The sequence below is a fragment of the Protomyctophum bolini genome (genome assembly GCF_963924005.1).
Source record: "Protomyctophum bolini genome assembly, chromosome: 13".
Lineage (NCBI taxonomy): Eukaryota > Metazoa > Chordata > Actinopteri > Myctophiformes > Myctophidae > Protomyctophum > Protomyctophum bolini.
Window position 1 is genome coordinate 9,339,486 of NC_137874.1, and position 19,735 is coordinate 9,359,220.

Sequence of the window (19,735 nt, forward strand, 5' to 3'; positions counted from 1 at the left end):
TCTAAAATGTAATTCAACTTTTAAATTAGCTAAACTTTGTTTCCTATCTTCAAACCAGATCCAAGGCACCAAGAATATTATCATTATAAGTAAGATCAACACATAAACCCTGAGGGGACACTTTTCTCTATTCCTATTCACTATTTCTTATTAGTACTTGAATACAGTCACCCCAAAACACTCTTGCCCAAGGTGCGACTTTGGAATGGTCGGACGCACGTATGTCTGGTCCACCAATGTCTACTCGCTCCGGGTCAAATTCTGTGAGCTCGGAACAGTCGGACCCACAAATCCGGCAGTGCCTCTCGTGGCTCAAGTCCGCTTCAGACGGCGCACCTCAGTTGTTGTAACTGTTTTTTTGCCTAACTACTACCTAAATTAATGTTAGGGGCTGTAGATTTCATATACGCTATCTAACATTAGGCTTATAGTACCTTATCTCTCATACTGTGGGCCTTTGAGATTCCCCACCCTTTATTTTGAATATGGTTTCTTTCCTGCCATTATGCCATATACGGTAGGCCGTACTTATACACCATTGAATAAATGTGACTCATGCACTTGTCCTCTTATTATTGCAGCCACCGCATACTGTCTGTATCTGTCCTGCAGGCACAGCAGGGAGCTCCCTGTACGGCAGGGTTTCCCTAGGGTGCCATGACGCAAGTCCAGGGGTGCCTCAGAATTCTTTGATGATATTCGGAATTCATCAATGTCACTTCAGTTTAACCACTTAGACCCACTATATAGACTTGGTAAAACAGACCTGAGTGGCACTGTACTTGGTGAGTTATTTTTCAATTTGAACTCTCACCAATAATAGCAGGTCTATATACTGTTGTGAGGTTGATTCTAAAAAAGAATAACTGTAATTCATGGGTGCCGTGGATGAGAAAGTTATTTACCGGAGTGTCCAAAAAGTTTGAGAACTTTACTGCCCTATGGCATGGTCAGCCAGAGCTATTGCCATTCAGTGAAGACTCCCGTCAGGAGGGTGCTTTGGGTGGTAGCAGAGACCCCCGTCAGGAGGGTGCTCTGGGTGGTTGCAGAGACCCCCGTGCGGAGGGTGCTCTGGGTGGTTGCAGAGACCCCCGTCAGGAGGGTGCTCTGGGTGGTTGCAGAGACCCCCGTGCGGAGGGTGCTCTGGGTGGTAGCAGAGTGGAATGATGTCAGGACCTGCTCTGAGACCTTGACTTTCTTCATTTGTCTGAGAACGGAGGTATTGTCTCGCCTCCTTTTGTACTGAACTGAACTATTTCAAAGTGCTTTTCTCTTATTTTTTTGTTTTTGTCTAAGATTGTTATCTCCTGTGCCAGTTTGTTCTTGCCCAGGTGCACAGATATGGGGGATGGTCTGATTTGACAATATCTGAACAATGCTTCTATCATTGCTTGATGATATTGCGGACCAGACTCAGACTATAGCAGAATAGCAGATCTACAAGCTTAGATCTGCTATTTCCGCTATTTAAATTCTATTTCAGTGTATACTTGCGCTTTTTTGTCATATCTGCCCATGCAGTGCAATTTTTGATTACGAAGTCTAAAAGGCAAGCAGAAATAAGATGTATATGTTCCAGCTAAGTGTTCAATGCCATAAACACAATTATTTCATTAATCACAATGGCGACTGTGGCTCAAGAGGTAGAGCAGGTTGTCCAATGATCCATGGGTCGGCGGTTCGAATCCCGGCTCCTCCTTTCTATATGTCGAAGTGTCCTTGGACAAGACACTGAACCCCAAATTGCTCCCGATGTGCTGGTTGGTACGTACCTTGCATGGCTTCCGCCGCAATCGGTGTATGAATGTGTATGTGAATGGGTGAATGTAATACACAATCTATGTAAAGCGCCTTGGATAAAGGCGCTATATAAATGCACCATTTACCATTGGTGTGACAATAATCATCAACTTAAAAGTTTAAATCATGATAGCCCTACACACACTGTGCAAGGTGGTCAGTACACCAACCAGATGGCAAACTGTGGCGGTGGTGCTGTTGGCATGTTGAGAGAAGTTGGTCAATATACCGTGCTGTCAGTGATCTCAAGAAAACCCAAACACGCATGCACCCATGGAACATGGACTTCACCTCTTTGACAGAGAGGGACATGGTGCTGCCAAGAGATACCAGGTATCTCTGTCCTGTAGAGATACCCTGTAGAGGAATGTGGTAGGGAAGATAATGAAGATGCAGATGTAGATTCCTTCATCCATCCATCCATCTTCAACCGCTTATCTGTAGTTTGGTCGCGGGGGCAACAGCTCCACCAGAGAGCTCCAGACTTCTCTCTCCAGAGCAACATTAGTAACTTCCTCCTGGGGGATCCCGAGGCGTTCCAAGGCCAGTGAGTCGATGTAATCCCTCCATCTGCGCCTTAATGGTCTGCCCCGAGGTCTCCTCCCAGTGGGACGTGCATCGAGGACCTCCCTAGGGAGATGCTCCTTCATCCAATGGTGTGAAATCCGAGAAAAGGGTAGATGACCATTGTTTTAGTTTAAGCTCCCGATGAACTTGAACAGATTTGACACTGACAAGCTCTGGTCCATGCTTGGGAAACATAGTGAAGAAGTTGTGGTGTGGTCTATATGGTTTTCTTCTTGCAGGAAATCATGAGTGATTTTTCATCAGTTTCATCAGTTGCAGACTTTTGCAAAGCACTGCATGTCACATTCCGGGGCTACGTATGGTAGGCTATTCAGTATCAGAAACATTCTCATATCATAGGCCTACTTAAATAATATTAACATTATTATTATTAATATCTTAATATAATAATAATAATAATAATAATAATAAATGTTTTAAAAATAAATTATTCATAATAATAACCGACATAGCTAGTCTGCTTCGGTCAAAAAACAATAATAATTAAAAAGAAAATCCTATTAGACCTAGTACAACACAATTAACACAAATCATCTCTCACAGAAAATAACCAGCACTATAGCCTATACTTGGCTACTTCTGTTCTTGTCCGTAAATTTCCACTGAAGGCAGCCTATATCATGTTCATGTTCTCAGCTCTCTCCCAAACTAAACTAACAGGTGACTATTTGACAATCCCCGTGCTCTCCTCTCAGAGGCGGTGTAATCTTGCAATTCTAAAAAAGCTTTTAATTTATAGGCTCCTATACTCCATCTCAGGAGGGAGGGTGTGCTTTAGCAATTACCAAAACAACAAGAATAGATATACAGTACAAGCAAGCTGACAATCTGTCGCGACGCTTTGTCAGTTTATAGTCGTATCTGTTAATTTGTGTGATCATCATCACCGTTCTACCACGGAGTACAATTTCAGTAGGAGGAAGTGCGGCTTTTGGTGGCGATGCTGGTGAATTGAAAGTACGCCATAAATATGGCGCCAAAAGAGTTTTTCAACCTAATGATATGAGCTGATTTTTTTTTGTTCCTTCTTTAAAAGAAGGACTGCCTCCAGCCTGCAGGATAGGATCCCAGACCAGGTCTAATTCCAGACTCCAGAGTAGAAGACCCGCCTGGCTGCCAGGCAAAGCTGACTGACTGTGTGTGAACATTTGTGCAGAATAAGATCAGTCGGGCAAAGTGGTGAGGAGGCAGGCAGGCAGGCAGGCGCAGAGGGAGCATAAGCCAAAGCCAAGTCAACACACGGGGAGAGAGCAGAGCGAGCTGGATGTTTTTAAGGAGGAGGAACGCTGTGTGCAAAACCAGCAGCTTTGCAACATCTTTTTTTTAATTTATTTTTATGACTCATCATCATCCCTTTTGGACATTAAATGCATCCTTTAATTCCCGCTGGAAGAAGATCGAGGAGCACAAACTGACTCGCCGTAGCGAGAGAGACAGAGCGAGAGAGAGAGAGAGAGAGAGTGAGTGAGAGAGAGGATCGAGACCCTGGCGGATTTATTTTATAACCACATTTTGGGGACTGTTTTGGAAATGCGACATGGGTGTTTGGATTTGAACACTCTCTTCTTCTTCTTCTTGCGCCGCGTACCTCGCAGATTACAGCACATCGCAGCAGCACCGATGCTGCTGCCGCCGGGATAATAAATAATCACTCACAAATTCAACCCCCCTCCTCCTCCTCCTCCCCTATCGGTATTACTTTTTTCTTTGGGATTATTATTTCTCTTCATCTTTGCAGATCTGACGCGCTGCCTGTCAACAGCCAGGAGGACGGAAGGAAGGACAGTCCTGGGCTGTCACCAACGTGGATCTCTAGTCAGTCAGTCAGTCACACAGACAGACAGACAGACAGGGGGGCTCGCCCGCTGCTGTAGCACCACTAACACACACGCGCGCGCGCGCACGCTCACACACACACACACACACACACACTGGAGGATATTTGATCAAATCCACTCTTTATAAAAACTACATGTGGTTGGATTCCAATGATCTCCTGATCGCACCCCCCCCCCCCGAACCACCCGTCCAGGACCGAGTCGGACTCGAAGCTGACTGACTGCGATTCAAGGTAAATAAAAAATATATATATATTTTAAAAAAAAAAGAAAAAATCTAAAATCTTATCTGTAAATGTGGGACAGACAGGGGGGGAGGGCATGTTTGGGGATTCTTGCAGAGATACACAGACGGAACGGAACAGAAGTACAGTTTTTGGGGTTGTTAGCTTCCATGCTAGCTGTAGTAGCAGAGGGGAGGCATTTCCACGCACTTTTGAAGCGGGTTGTCAGTCAGCCAGCAGAGCAGAGGTGCTGTGTGTGTGTACATGACAAGCCTCATTTAGTTAGTTGCGTGCCAGTGTCGTGCTCAGTAAATTAAAGATATTATACAAGCTCACCACGCGTCAGGAACTGAACTGTATATCGTGCAACACCAGCTTTGCAATTGCATAAATTGTATAAATGAGTGAGGCTGTGTACGTTTAGTAGCGTGTGTTGTTTGTGGGTCGAACCACAACCAGTCCAGTGTGTTAGTTGTATGCGGAAATACCCGGCGTGCGTGTGTGTGTCTAGTCAGTGTAAAACTTAGTAATGTAGTGCCTCCAGCTCCCTCCGCACGCAGAAGGGAACGTGGTGGTGAAGTGTTGTGTTGGTGAAACGTCGTAGCGCAGTTGGTTCGCTTATTGCTCTCTGACTGTGTTTATGTAACAAGCCTCCGTCCGTCCGTTCTTCTTGCAACGAACGATGTAACCAGAAAGCACGTTGCAAACTGTGTAGCCGAGGGCAGCGAGCGGCCAAATGGAACAGCAGTCTCTCTCTCTCTCTACATGTAATGTTTCCCCCCCTCTCAGACGGTTATGAAGTTGTGTGATTTTTCTCTCAACTAGAATAGATCATGCACATTGAGTGCGTCATGGATGATGGATGGATGCCGAGATTATGTCATGTCATGATCTGATCATGTTGATGGTGGTGCTTGCGTAAATTGCATTGGTTTAGTCAGAACGTCACTTTCGCATCCTGCCTGGCTGTGTCACAGACAGCTTGCACAGCGGGGGGGTTTGCACATTTTTGGCGAGAGACAGACAGAGTGCGCTGCTTTTAGGAAGGCTGCACGAACACTCATATTAGACTCGAGCAACTCTTCTCTGCCCTCTCTCTCTCTCTCTGCCCTCCCTCTCTCTCTCTCTCTAGATTCCTGCTTCGTGTTGACTGACTAGAGGGGGAGTGGCTGTTTACCTCTTAAAGTCTTGCTCTCTGGGCGGGACTATCTTGTTATTTTGTGTTGGTACTGCGCATCCTCCTCACCTTGTCTTTTTCGAGTGGAAAAACAAAACAAAAACAGAGGCTTTATGGAGCAGATGCTAATGTTGAGAGTGGGACTGGGAACGCATATCAAAGGAGAGAATTAATTGATTGTAATTGGAGCATGTGATGCAATGCTGTGTGCCTCCAGCATCTCCGCCTTGTCTCCATGCTTTAGGCCACCTACTCTTCGTAATTGCTTTAAAAAAAAAAAGCAGATTATTTATTTCAGGCTATTACTCCTAATCATTAGCGGGCTGAGCAATTTATCTTGATTTTCCTTTTTTTTTTTTTTTTATAGCACTGTGGTGCTTGGTGGTTGAGCTGGCTCTAGTCTTGAATCAATTAAGTCAGAATCGTCTGGGGACTTGTTAAATGTTCCCAGTTGTGACAGCCCCCCACCACCACTCACACTGGAGAGGACACACACGCACGCGCACACACACACACGCACACGCGCACACACACACACACACAATCTTCCTCCCGCTGGGTATGAAACCGGAGATGAGTCATGGTGTGTGGGGGCATAACAGCTCTATCTCTCTCTCTCTCTGTGTGTGTGTCTCTCTCTCTCTCTCTCCTCCCTCTCATACACTTTCTTCATGTACTGTTATCTTGTTTTCACTTTGAAGCTCTCTGTTTCTCTCCCTGGAGGCTGTATCTTCTCTCACCTACAGGCAGTGGATGTTTACAAGGCAAGTCGGCGAGGCTGAGACACATTTTTGATTTGAGTGCATCTGTTGTTGTTCTTCCATCCATCCATCCATCCATCCGACCTCTCACCCAGTGCCAGTGCCTTATTCCTTTTCCCATTACATCATTCATTTACCCTTTCACTCACTCACTCGCTCATCCGTCAATCCATCCATCCATCCCCCTCAACCGTTCATCTGAGTCAGTCTGTGTGTGTGTGTGTGTGTGTGGGTCGCACTGTGAATAAATAGCTTGTTGTGATCTCGCCGTCACATACTTAGGAACATGGCTCATGGCTTCATGTGTGCACGTGTCTGTATGTACAGTATGTCAACACACGAGTGTGTAGAACTATATGTGTAAATATGCCTGTGTGCATTCCTGCGTAGTGCGCGTAGCGTACCCGTATGGTATGTCCGTCTGGTACTCATAACATATAGGCCAAGTTGGGGGGGGGGGGGGCGAGAGCCCTTGAGTACATACGAACACGTGTGTGCGCGCGCGTGTGTGTGTGTGTGTGTGTGTGTATGAGGAAGTGGGCGGTGGTGCAGCGTCTGTGTGCGCGCGTTAATCATCTGCTGGCGATTGGTTGAAAAAGGGGGTAAGGAGCCCACGTGGTCTGGCTGTAGTATCACATTAGCAGCTCCGGGGGAGGAGGAGGAGGGGGGAGAGTGAGGATGAAGAGGGAGAGTGGGGGAGGGAGGGGGGAGTGTGTGTAACTCATGAATGGGCCACTGCTTCGCATGGCTGTACGTCACTCCAACTGTACTTCCAATCCCCTCTCACAGTTACTGTACACAAATGCACGTGTGTGCGGCGGCGTGCACACTCTCGCGCAACACTTTTCGCGGAAAAGCGTGGACATGCAACAGGCATGTATATTATGCGTGCATGCACGCGCTTGTGCGTGCATCGACACATGCCGTTCATGCATGGCAGTTTGTCAACTAAATGCAGCTAGCATGTCAAAACACAAGAGCCTTACTATGAATATGTTCTCAATTGGTTTGTGTGTATATGTACGTACTGTCGTACTCGCACGCATGTATGTATGTTTGCAAATGAGCAATAGTTAGTATAGAGTATATACATATACTCTATACTATAGAGTATATACTCTATATAGAGTAATACTCATAGAGTAATACTCTATGAAGGCTGGTCAGTAATAAGCCCCTCAATATACATTTCCTTATACGCCAAATAGGAAAAATAGCCAACATAAGCTCACAACAGGTTTAGTGAGCTTGTAGATCTGCTCATAATGCATTTTTTTTAAATATATTTTGAAAACAAATATTTGACCGTGTTCGTTACCCGGAAATTAGTTATTTAACAGGGTTAAAGTGGTTAAACAACAATAATCATTGGTATGATATTGCTGTTGTGGGCTTGTTTTATAATACAAACATTTGTGGGGTGTGTGTGTGTGTGTGTGTGTGTGTGTGTGTGTGTTTGTGTGTGTTTCGCACAACAGTGTTTGCTGTCAAACGATGACCCTGCTGTGGCCTGGGAACGTAAGCTCATTAGCGCTCTGTGTGTGTGTGCGTGCGCTATCATGCTGTTAGGTGGGCAACATATGACGTCAATCTTAAAGAGGAGTGTTTTTTGCCTCAGGCTGCTGTGTGACTCACCCCTTATTAGTGAAGGATAATTGCACACGACACACACGACACACACACACACACACGCACACGCACACGCACACACCGCAACCTGGAAAGAAAGGAAATAGAATGCATACTTCACAAATATGCTGGTGGGATAATTGGAATCTTCCTCATTACTCCTATTTGCAAGAACTCTCCCATTTTGGACGTACAAAGTGTGATGGACTTGGAACTAATAGGCAGATGGTTTGGTTTCACAGATGAAATCAATGAGCCATCAGTTTTGCTTACAGTGTCCATCTAGATCTGTACTGTACAGTACAGGAGACAATTGACTGTAGCATGGCACCAGATGCTGTAAAACAGTGGTTCCTTGAGGGAGTTCCAGGAGGTCCCCAGCTAAATGATAGTTTGGAACCAAATGGACCCTTATTGGTCTGTAACTGAGAGTGTACAAATGGAACCAAATGGACCCTTATGGGTCTGTAACTGAGAGTGTACAAATGGAACCAAATGTATAGCAGATCTAATATCTATACAAGCTCACTTTGTGCTGCACTATGAGCTTGTCTTTTTTGTATAGGCAAAGAATCCCGGTTTTAATGGGTTACGAGCTAAAGTTATAAATTGTTATATGTTCTTCCGTGTTATCTTTATTTTGTTTTTGTGTCAGTATATCCATCAAGGAAATTGCCTTTTGTCTAAATACAGGTGCACTAATATTGTTTTCAATTTAGTGAGTTGGTGGACATTTGAATGGGTCCCAAGGAAATTGAGTGGGCTCTGCTTTGTCCACAATTTAATGGAAAAATGGGAAAATCGAGTCGACACACTTGCTGAAATGCTTAAATTTTCTTTTTATCGTGCTTCAACTATCTTGCTAGAATAAGTTAGAACATCTTTTGATTTCTTGCACCTTTAGTACCCTTAGGCTGAGTGTCATTTTCACCTGGATTCAAAAGCTATAAGATTAGCTGCCTGTCACTCTCATGAAAAGAACTGACACCAGTAGCCGTTCGAACCAAACGGAGGGTTTCTCTAAAACGGACAAATCGGTTGCATTGAGCCTGTAGTGTTAGATCGTCTATTCTTTGTGTGAGGTTTTATGTAGAGGCGGAATATATAAGGGGACAACATCCCCCTGGGGGGACTCATGGTGGTCAATGAAGTACTGTAGTACTGTAGTAGTGTCGAAGTGAGAAACATGTGAAAGCAGCCTTGCACATTCTTCTTGGATATTTATTCTACTATCCTATATAGTCTCTGTGGCCAGCGAGTGAAAAGACCTTCCTCCGTTCGCCCTTGACTGTATATACCTGTCTGACTTCCTGCTGACTCGGCTGGATCTGCTGACAGAAAGAGAAAGGGATCAGGGATGCGTTTCCCCGTCGGAAACATCAAGCGTGACTATAGAACGGAGGAAATATAATCGTCAACACTGACACAGTGACCACCAGATTTGAACTTCACCTGTACTGGAAGGATTGCTCATTCTGGAGTGCAACTTGTAATGGGGGAAAAAGAGCAGGGTGCCTGTGTGTACTGGGATATGTCTACATGTAGGCAGTGATACTGTATGCTGGCTCTTGCTGTGCTGTACCCCCACTCTCCCCCCCTCTCTCTCTCTCTCTGCTTATGTTAGTTGTAGATAGTACAGTACTATTGCAGACCAGTAATAGGCTGAAAAAAGCCGAATGTACAGCGAGTAGCCTATACCGCCCCGAGTGGAATAGTATAGAGAGAGTGGTGACACGCTTTGATCTCGCCGCAAAGCGGGTGCCCATGGGAGTCCACGCTAGTGTTGCCACTCTCTTACTATTCCACTCGGGTACCGCCGCGGAAGGAAGCTGTACTTTGATGTGCAGATCTGTTATTCTCTGGGTTTGGTCGAAGTCACATCCAATAAAAGTCCCGACCTATTTGACACGGGTTGTCGTATGTCGGTGTCCTGTATGAAGGTGTCTATTTGTCTGTTTAACCCTGTAAGACCCAGCGTTGCTTTTCGGTAACATTTTTATTTTAATTAATTACTTAATTATTATAAAAAATAATCTGTTCTTTTTTTTAACCTAAACGTCATCATTGATGTTCATTGCAATTCCATTGCAATGCCATTGGTCATGATATTTGCATATAAATACCCCCCACAGAGGCTGAAATTCACACAAATTAAAACATTCTGGACAATTTTTAACAATTTTTAACCTATGACATTTGACCTTTAACCCTAATAAAAGTAAGTAAAATAATTGTAATATATGTTTTTTTGTGATCATTAGAATATGTAGAACATGTTTTATTCATTATTGTGAAAGATATCCCCCAAATGTAAATTATGAATTTATTATATTATATACTTATTATAAATGTGCATAAAACTTTCATCAAACCTTTATTTTAATGATATTTTTACATATTCTTTTAACATAAGTCCTATATAGTAGTAGTAAGGTTGAAATCTCTTTTTTGCAAGTAGAATATATATCCGGGTCTTACAGGGTTAAAATCAACAAATGGGACTAAAGAAATACAAGATGAGGGAAGTGCAGGCGAAGGTGTTGAACCTGGCGTTGCTATTTTGGGAATGCCACGGGCATGACAAATTTAACAACTTTCAAAAATAGCAGATGACGTACACCCTAAAAAGTGAGACTGGGCTGAAGTAATATTTAATTAATAAATATGTATTCATGTTGCTTATAAAAAGGACTGTGTGCCGTTTACAATGATATTGAGCTGAATTAAACGATATAATGCACTGTATTTTACTCAACTTTCTTTGCATAAAATCAGGTAGGATTCACTGAGTAGAATTTAATTGTATTGTTGAGTCATTGCAATTATGCAGGAATTATGTAAGTTTTATTCATATGGGAGAAGCTGTTTTCATACCAATTTTAGTTATTTATGAATTGCATTTACACAATGTTTTCTGAATAAAATCAGCTCTCCATAACTGACTAGAATTTAATTATAATGTGTCACTAAAAACGATAGATGTAGAAAATGAGTAGATTTTACTCATTGGTTGTATGTAGATGTTAATCACTGCCCCAATCAGTTCAACACGATGCAGGTGTTGGAACTTCTAGCAACTTCTAGCTGGTGGCCCGGGCAGCTGCTTGTATTTTTCTTTTGTCTGCAACTACAAACTAACTGGACCATTTTCCCCAAAGAAAGGTAAGATCTGTTTATTATAAGTTTCTGTAGCAGCTGAACATTGTTTTATGTTACTGTCTGCAAGTTTAGTTTAGCCCTAGCTGAAACTGAAACATGTCGTCTGATCCATGGATGGAACCCGTCTGCTCTGTCATGATTTGATGTGACTTCATGTAAAACATTTATCCAGTGTGTGCATGTGACTGTGTGGTTCCTTGGTTTAAAGTTATTGAGAATGCGTTCACTTTGTTCATGGTGCCAGATTTCAATCGAACCTTCCAGCCAGGCAAACCCCCAGCTAAAACACAACGTGCATGTCGTGCAGGCCTTCATAATGTAGTGTAAAACCCCGCAGACAGTCACTGTAGTCACAGCCAGATACAGCACAAATGACTTGAGAACATGTGTCCCGACTCAAAAACACTGAGTTAAACTTGTTGTAAACATATGTTCCACGGTGCCACCGAAAAAAGCTTCCAATTATTTATTTAGCGTCGAGGAGCGCTGTCTGTAGACTCTGTACATTAATCGCCTCGGCAAAAAACCCTCCCACATGCAGTGAACTGAGTGAGTGGAGGCTGATGTATATTCGTCATACGTGTTCCGTGCTGAAAATGCGCGCTGATCTACAAGCTTACAACCCCTCACGTCCGTGACACTTTGAGCTTGTGGATCAGTTATTTGCAGAAATATGCAGGCTGTGAGTGAGAGCTTTCACAAGTTGGGGGTTCATTTTCCCATATAAAGACAAGCAAAGTGGAAAACTATAAACACATTCGGTGGCATTTCACATTGCAAAAGGGTGCAGGAAGGTTGTGCACAGGGCACCTAAACGTTGTGGGCACCTCAGAGTTGGCTATTTTTTTTCCCCAAAATGTAAAAATATAACATAAAATGAATAATGATGATGATAATAATAATTAGGAATTAATTTGGATAAGCCCAAAGTGATTTGGGCTTACTTTAAGGTTTGGACTTTATTCTGTGGTTCTATGGTTATGGGTTGTGGCAATAATGTTGGTCTACCATTCTGAAATTTAATTCAATATCTGGACAGCTGACAGTAGGCAAAACTGTGACCTGAACTAGTTTATGTAGAAAGTGAACTTTCCTAACACTGCATGTAACATTATAGGCTGGCTGATGCCTTTTAATGGGCATATATGCTAATCTACTTTCATTTTTGCAGGACTCTGCTTGTGATTCCACCCACCGCTCACATTCTTGTTGTTGGACGTGACTCAGGTGAGGAACTATGAATTACATGTGACTGCATTTAATGCCATTATCAATTCTGAAATTTAATTTAATATCTGGACAGCTGACAGTAGGCAAAACTGTGACCTGAACTAGTTTATGTAGAAAGTGAACTTTCCTAACACTGCATGTAACATTATAGGCTGGCTGATGCCTTTTAATGGTCATATATGCTAATCTACTTTCATTTTTGCAGGACTCTGCTTGTGATTCCACCCACCGCTCACATTCTTGTTCTTGGCCGTGACTCAGGTGAGGAACTATGAATTACATGTGACTGCATTTAATGCCATTATCAATGAAGAGACAATATGACGTAATGAGTTACATTATGATGTACATTTTCCCTTCTTTGTCAATGGCGTTTGCAAAACAAACATTGAACTAAAGACTAACTAAAGCCCAAAGTGATTTGGGCTTTCTTTAAGGTTTGGACTTTATTCTGTGGTTCTATGGTTATGGGTTGTGGCAATAATTTTGGTCTACCATTCTGAAATTTAATTTAATATCTGGACAGCTGACAGTAGGCAAAACTGTGACCTGAACTAGTTTATGTAGAAAGTGAACTTTCCTAACACTGCATGTAACATTATAGGCTGGCTGATGCCTTTTAATGGGCATATATGCTAATCTACTTTCATTTTTGCAGGATCTGCTTGTGATTCCACCCACCGCTCACATTCTTGTTGTTGGACGTGACTCAGGTGAGGAACTATGAATTACATGTGACTGCATTTAATGCCATTATCAATTCTGAAATTTAATTTAATATCTGGACAGCTGACAGTAGGCAAAACTGTGACCTGAACTAGTTTATGTAGAAAGTGAACTTTCCTAACACTGCATGTAACATTATAGGCTGGCTGATGCCTTTTAATGGTCATATATGCTAATCTACTTTCATTTTTGCAGGACTCTGCTTGTGATTCCACCCACCGCTCACATTCTTGTTCTTGGCCGTGACTCAGGTGAGGAACTATGAATTACATGTGACTGCATTTAATGTCATTATCAATGAAGAGACAATATGACGTAATGAGTTACATTATGATATACATTTTCCCTTCTTTGTCAATGGCGTTTGCAAAACAAACATTGAACTAAAGACTAACTAAAGCCCAAAGTGATTTGGGCTTTCTTTAAGGTTTGGACTTTATTCTGTGGTTCTATGGTTATGGGTTGTGGCAATAATTTTGGTCTACCATTCTGAAATTTAATTTAATATCTGGACAGCTGACAGTAGGCAAAACTGTGACCTGAACTAGTTTATGTAGAAAGTGAACTTTCCTAACACTGCATGTAACATTATAGGCTGGCTGATGCCTTTTAATGGGCATATATGCTAATCTACTTTCATTTTTGCAGGACTCTGCTTGTGATTCCACCCACCGCTCACATTCTTGTTGTTGGACGTGACTCAGGTGAGGAACTATGAATTACATGTGACTGCATTAATAGACAAAAGGATATATGAGAACAAACATACAGTAGTAAAAAAGTTCAATACATAGCCAGGAGAAGAATTGTAAAAAACATTCAAATTAACCAAAACAGAATATTAAGGTATTTAAATATAACATTCGACATTATTTATAAAGGAAATATAATTATGAAATGTCATGTGACCACTAAAATCCTTTGTACTGTAGGCTGTTTTTCACTCATGAAACTACAATTGTAAAAGTGTAAAGGTTCACATTACATTACCGAAAATTAACAACTGATGTAACGCGTGAGTGTAACCAAGCGTTTTCCTTCCACATTGTATGCAGCCAAGGGGTACACATCACCAAGCTTCTGTTGTTCCAAAAGAGCCATTCTCCCAGAGTTCTCCAGTTGGAAAGATCTCAGGTGCTCCTCATACCAGGCAGCAAGCAACTTTACAATAAAATGTACACAGTTGTCCAAAATGGCTATCTGAATAATCTCAGCAAAGTCAGGTAGTTCACCAGTGGAGCCATAAGACAAGATCATGCCAACAGTGTACTTTGTTCCACAGTAGGTGACAGAGCTAGCCAATGTTACAGTCGACATAAGTGGTGATGTTTCTCTCAAAGCTTCCTGTATGTCTGAATGCAGCAAATCTAAAGGCATTACAGATGTTTTTGTGACATGCAATGCTTGATTTCCAACATCTGTATGCAAGGTGTATGCCATCATCATCTGGTGTCTTGTAGCAAGGGTTAACAACACATTTTTGAAATTCTTTGCGCACCTCACAACTTCCTTAAAACATTTGTGTTTTGCTTCAAAGCGCATTGTCCATACACCAACTAAAGGCCCATATTGTTCAATCAATGCAGGGTAATGTTCCAAAAAATGGTGCTTAGGTAACAGTGACACTTCAGGAAAAACAGATTGGAATCTCTCACGATGCTCTGATATTTTACAGGATAGGTAGGCAAGACTTTCAACTGTGTGAACAGGGGCAACCACCAATTCAACAATGTCTTTTAAAGTTAATAGAAGCTCCCAGGCAGAATCGCCCTCAGGCACGCGTGAGCCAACAATGAGTGGCAACAACCGTATCAGGGCCCAGTTTTCATGGGCATTTCCACCTATAGTTTTACGTCGATGGTGGGTTTCAGGGATAGTTTGAGGTTTGTTGACTTTGTCTGAGCCCGTATAAGGAAACTTTGCAATCAACTCGTTTAGTTCAGGCAAATCGAAATATCTTTTTTGGGTGAAAAGATGAAAACACAATGATAATTCCCTTGGGACTATGCCTTCAAAAAGGTCATGTAGTACGTCTGGTGGGTACCCCGAGACAAAGTGAAAGTGTTTCAGTGCATCAGTCAGTGGACAGGATCGCTTTACGCCAAAGCTATGAAGTAATTTTGGATCTTCACTCACAGTTTTCACGTGTAAACTATGGTTCTGCTTTGTCCGAGGAGGAAACTCTCCAGTACTCACTTCATGTGTCTGGTATGTTGATGAATGTCCAAGACAAAATCTACAGACATATGGCCCTGTAAAGCTTTCAACTAATCCACTGATTGAATGTGCACCCAGATTATCTGCTGCAACACAGTGTACAGTCCCTTTAATATTTTTTCCAATGCTGGAAATGAAAATGCCTTCCTGTTCTAGAATGGCAAGATCCTTCAATAGTGGTTCCAAAATGACTTTGTATGTAAAACGTTTGACATCAACAGCTTTACAAAGTAAAGCCAAGTTTATTGACTTCAATGCAGATTGCAATTCAGACGGCACATTTGCCAAAGTCCAATAAACAGCCGTTATTTTGTGTTTTTTCCTCGAAGTTCCTAACGGATTGCACGCCTCAAAGACGTCAGCAAATAAAATGATAGATAGTCTCGTTTCTTCTCCACTATTGAAGGGATTTTGCTTGTACAATTTACCATCAAAAATGGACTTGTAGCAAGTACTATCTGGATGTCTGATTAAGATTCCCTCTGCAATATCTCTATTCTTTAAAATTGCCTGCAAAGACTTGAGAATAGGCACATATTGAAATGTTTTCTTTTCTTGAGAATGAAGAATATATTCAATAGGCTCAACAAACTGGAAATTCTCCTTAAAATAACTCCTCCTTTTAAAAGCTGAACCAAGTGGACCATCTGCTTTAAGTGCTGCACTAATGGGATGGAAGTTACACAAATTGTCTGCCAAGTCAGTTATGATGGCCTGGTCAACAATGCATTCTTTACTTGCCAGTGTTGAATCAAGTATGTTTCTAACAACTGCAACAGATGCTGAAGATGAAATGAACTGAAGGTCTTCAACCAAGGCATTTATGCACGTCAGTGATACATTATGAATGCATTCTAACTTCAGCAGAAGTAAGCCAATGTTTTGAGTAACTAAGTGTGAGGCTCTTTCAGAAGTTGAAGTGTCCTGATCACAATCAAAACTAGTGCCCTCACCACCATCACTATCCTCTAGTAAATCAGAATTGTCAACAGAATGGTCAACAGTCAGATTGCTATAGCTCTCATACACATCTTGCTTAAGATCACTACAGGAACAGGATTTGTGATTTCTACTTTTGTGTTTCCGAAATGTACTGTAGATATTTGTACTATAGTTGCAACCTTCAAATACACAAATTACAGTTTCGTAGTTCTTCAGATGATTTCCAATATGCTGAAAATAGTCCTTCTCTGTTGACAAACAAACACTGCAAACTAAGCACTTAAAAGAAGATGTTATTTCTGTCTGTAGAACTTCATCAGCTGGATGGTTTCTGTATAAGTGTTGGCGAAGAGAAGCCTGTGTTTTAAATGTGCATGGGCAACTGTCATATAAACAGGGCTTTGATTGTCCATGGCCAAAGTTGTGTTGTAGTCTGTAATGCTTGAGAAGACTCCCCTTTGTGGTAGAAACAGCCTTGCAGATTTTACATTGCCATGCCATGGATCAAAACCTAAGTACCAAAATTGAGAGAGATGAGGTGGGGGCCTTAATTCCATGTTTATAATTTACCACACTGTAACCAAAATTGTGTTCAATGTTTATTCAATTGGCTAAAATTAAATTAAATTAAATGTGGTTTGAAGTAATGCAAAGTATTTTTGGCTTGAACATTTAAAGGGATATTTCCTTTCCTACTCAGTCTTATGTGAACACCCCAGACAGTTTTTAAGTTGCTTGATTCAGTATTTAGATATTTCATATAAAGTTTTGCTGCCCTGCACTGTCTGGTGTGGTCACATAAGCCTGAGTAGATGATAAAATGACAATCAAAAGATAAAGTGAAATATCCCTTTAACCTTTATCAAATGGCTACAGGAACTGTGTCAAGCCTGGCGCAAAATCAATAAGTTGAAGTGTAAATCTAGGACTCATAATGATGTACCGTGCATGTTCAAACCACATATACTTTACATTATTCCACACATTTATTTTGTTATTATTATTTTTTCAACAATAGCCAATTTAACATTATTTTAGATGGGGGTCTTTGGCCCAATGTATATTCATGTGGGGGTCTTTGACAGGAATGGTTTGAGAACCACTGAATTGCATGTACATTATACATTACATACCTATTGATATGATTCAGTCAGTAGTTTAACCAGGAACCCTGCTTCTGGAATCCTGGAATTTCTACGAAATCTAAATATCTTCTAAATAAGCATACTCACTTGGGGTAGTGGCATCATATTTTGATTTAATATTGGGACAGGGGTAGTGGCATCATATTTTGATTTAATATTGGGACAGGCTTTTGCACCTTGTCCAAAAACACATGAGTGTTTTAGATTTTTTTTACATGCCCAGGTTGTCCCGGTAATTTGTTTTATATATATATATATATATATATATATATATATATATATATATATATAGTTTGTTTTCTTGAAAATGTCTGCCTCTTTAACAGGTCAAAGTGTGTGTGTGTGTGTGTGTGTGTGTGTGTGTGTGTGTGTGCGCGCGCGTGTGTGAGATGGTTTTATTGTACCATGTTGTGCTGTTGCTCTTCAAAAGGTCAAATCAAATTGTGTGTCTGTCTGTCTGAGTGATGGTTTTATTGTACCAAGTTTTATAATTTTTCGTTGAATATGTCTATGCCTCTTCAACAGGTCAAATCAAATTGTGTGTGTGTGTGTGTGTGTGTGATGGTTTTATTGTACCAAGTTTTATTTATTTTAGTTGAATATGTCTATGCCTCTTCAACAGGTCAAATCATTTTTTTGTGTGTGTGTGTGTGTGTGTGTGTGTGTGTGTGTGTGTGATGGTTTTATTGTACCATGTTGTATTATTTTTTGTTGAATATGTCTGCCTCTTCAAGAAGTCAAATCAAATGTGTGTGTGTGATGGTTTTATTGTGTTTTATTGTACCATGTTTATAATTATAATGTATATTGTACCATGTTTATATTGTATACATTGTTTACTTGAGTAAACTGCAGTTGTGTTGAACACATTTACAATGGTATTCTTATTCATCTGTACCTGCAATGTTTAAACCTGAGTTTTAATATTATGGACACCAAATTACTTAAATTAATTTATTAATTTGTTCTGTCCTATTTGTTTGTTAGAAATTGATACTTTATTTTACTCATTTCTTTGAAATTGATTTATTTTTACTTACCATTTCTTGAAATTGAGTTTTTTTTTACTAATTGTGTGATTATAATTGATTTACATTTATAATGTTTTTCTTTGAAATTGATTGTTTTAATTGATATCACATTACTTTAAATCTATTATTATAAATGTCACTTTTGTTACCATAGTGTATAATCTGCTCAATACATAGAGTAGATTATATACTGTATATATGTATATATATATATATATATATATATATATATATGGTAACAAAATGGACATTCATAAAAAAATTAAGTAATGCGATATCAATTAAAACAATACATTTCAAAGACAAATATTATAAATTTAAATCGATTATAATCACACAATTAGTAAAAAATACTCAATTTCAAGGAAATAGTAAGTAAAAATAAATCAATTTCAAAGAAATGATGAGTAAAAAATAATCAATTTATAACAAATAATTAGTAAATGTTAATCAATTTAAATCAAATAATGAGTAAATAATAATCAATTTAAATCAAATAATGAGTAAATAATAATCAATTTTAAACTAATAATTAGTAAATTTAAATCAATTTAAATCAAATAATGAGTAAAAAATAATCAATTTTAAACAAATAATTAGTCAATTTAAATCAATTTCAAATAAATGATGAGTAAAAAATAATCAATTTCTAACAAATAATTTATAAATGTTAATCAATTTAAATCAAATAATGAGTAAATAATAATCAATTTTAAACAAATAATTTGTAAATTTAAATCAATTTAAATCCAATAATGAGTAAAAGATAATCAATTTTAAACAAATAATTAGTCAATTTAAATCAATTTCAAATAAATGATGAGTAAAAAATAATCAATTTCTAACAAAAATGTAATAAACGTTAATCAATTTCAATCAAATAATGAATAAAACTTAATCAATTTCTATCAGAATCCAGTCAAATTATGAGTAGAAAATAATCAATTTCAAAGAAATAGTTAGTAAATATAAATCAATATCTACAAATATCTAGTAAATATAACTCATTTTTCAGAGCTTAAATTCTATTCAATGTTATTAGATGTCACACTGTGACAGCATTTTAAATGAGTAAACCCTAGTCATAGTTTTTACAGTGTAAGCCTAGAAGCCCACAATGTGCCACTTGGGCACAAAATAGCTGCAAGTAAAAAAAAAAAGAACACAATGAAATGTTGTGAACTTGATTTGGGAGTAGCACAAAGACAGGCTGACACGATATGATGCGATGCTCCAAAGCTACCGTAGCTGTGGAATAATAGTTGTGG

At 40.0% G+C, this 19,735-nt stretch overlaps 1 protein-coding gene across 1 annotated transcript in view; it reads left to right on the forward strand.

Annotated features, from left to right (window-relative positions):
• The first annotated feature begins 3,435 nt into the window (after positions 1–3,435).
• jade2 (jade family PHD finger 2) overlaps positions 3,436–19,735 on the forward strand; it is a 246,411-nt gene continuing 230,111 nt past the window's right edge. Inside the window, 1 exon segment of the mRNA XM_080780445.1 lies at positions 3,436–4,459. The gene's annotated coding sequence lies outside the window, so the exon portion shown is untranslated.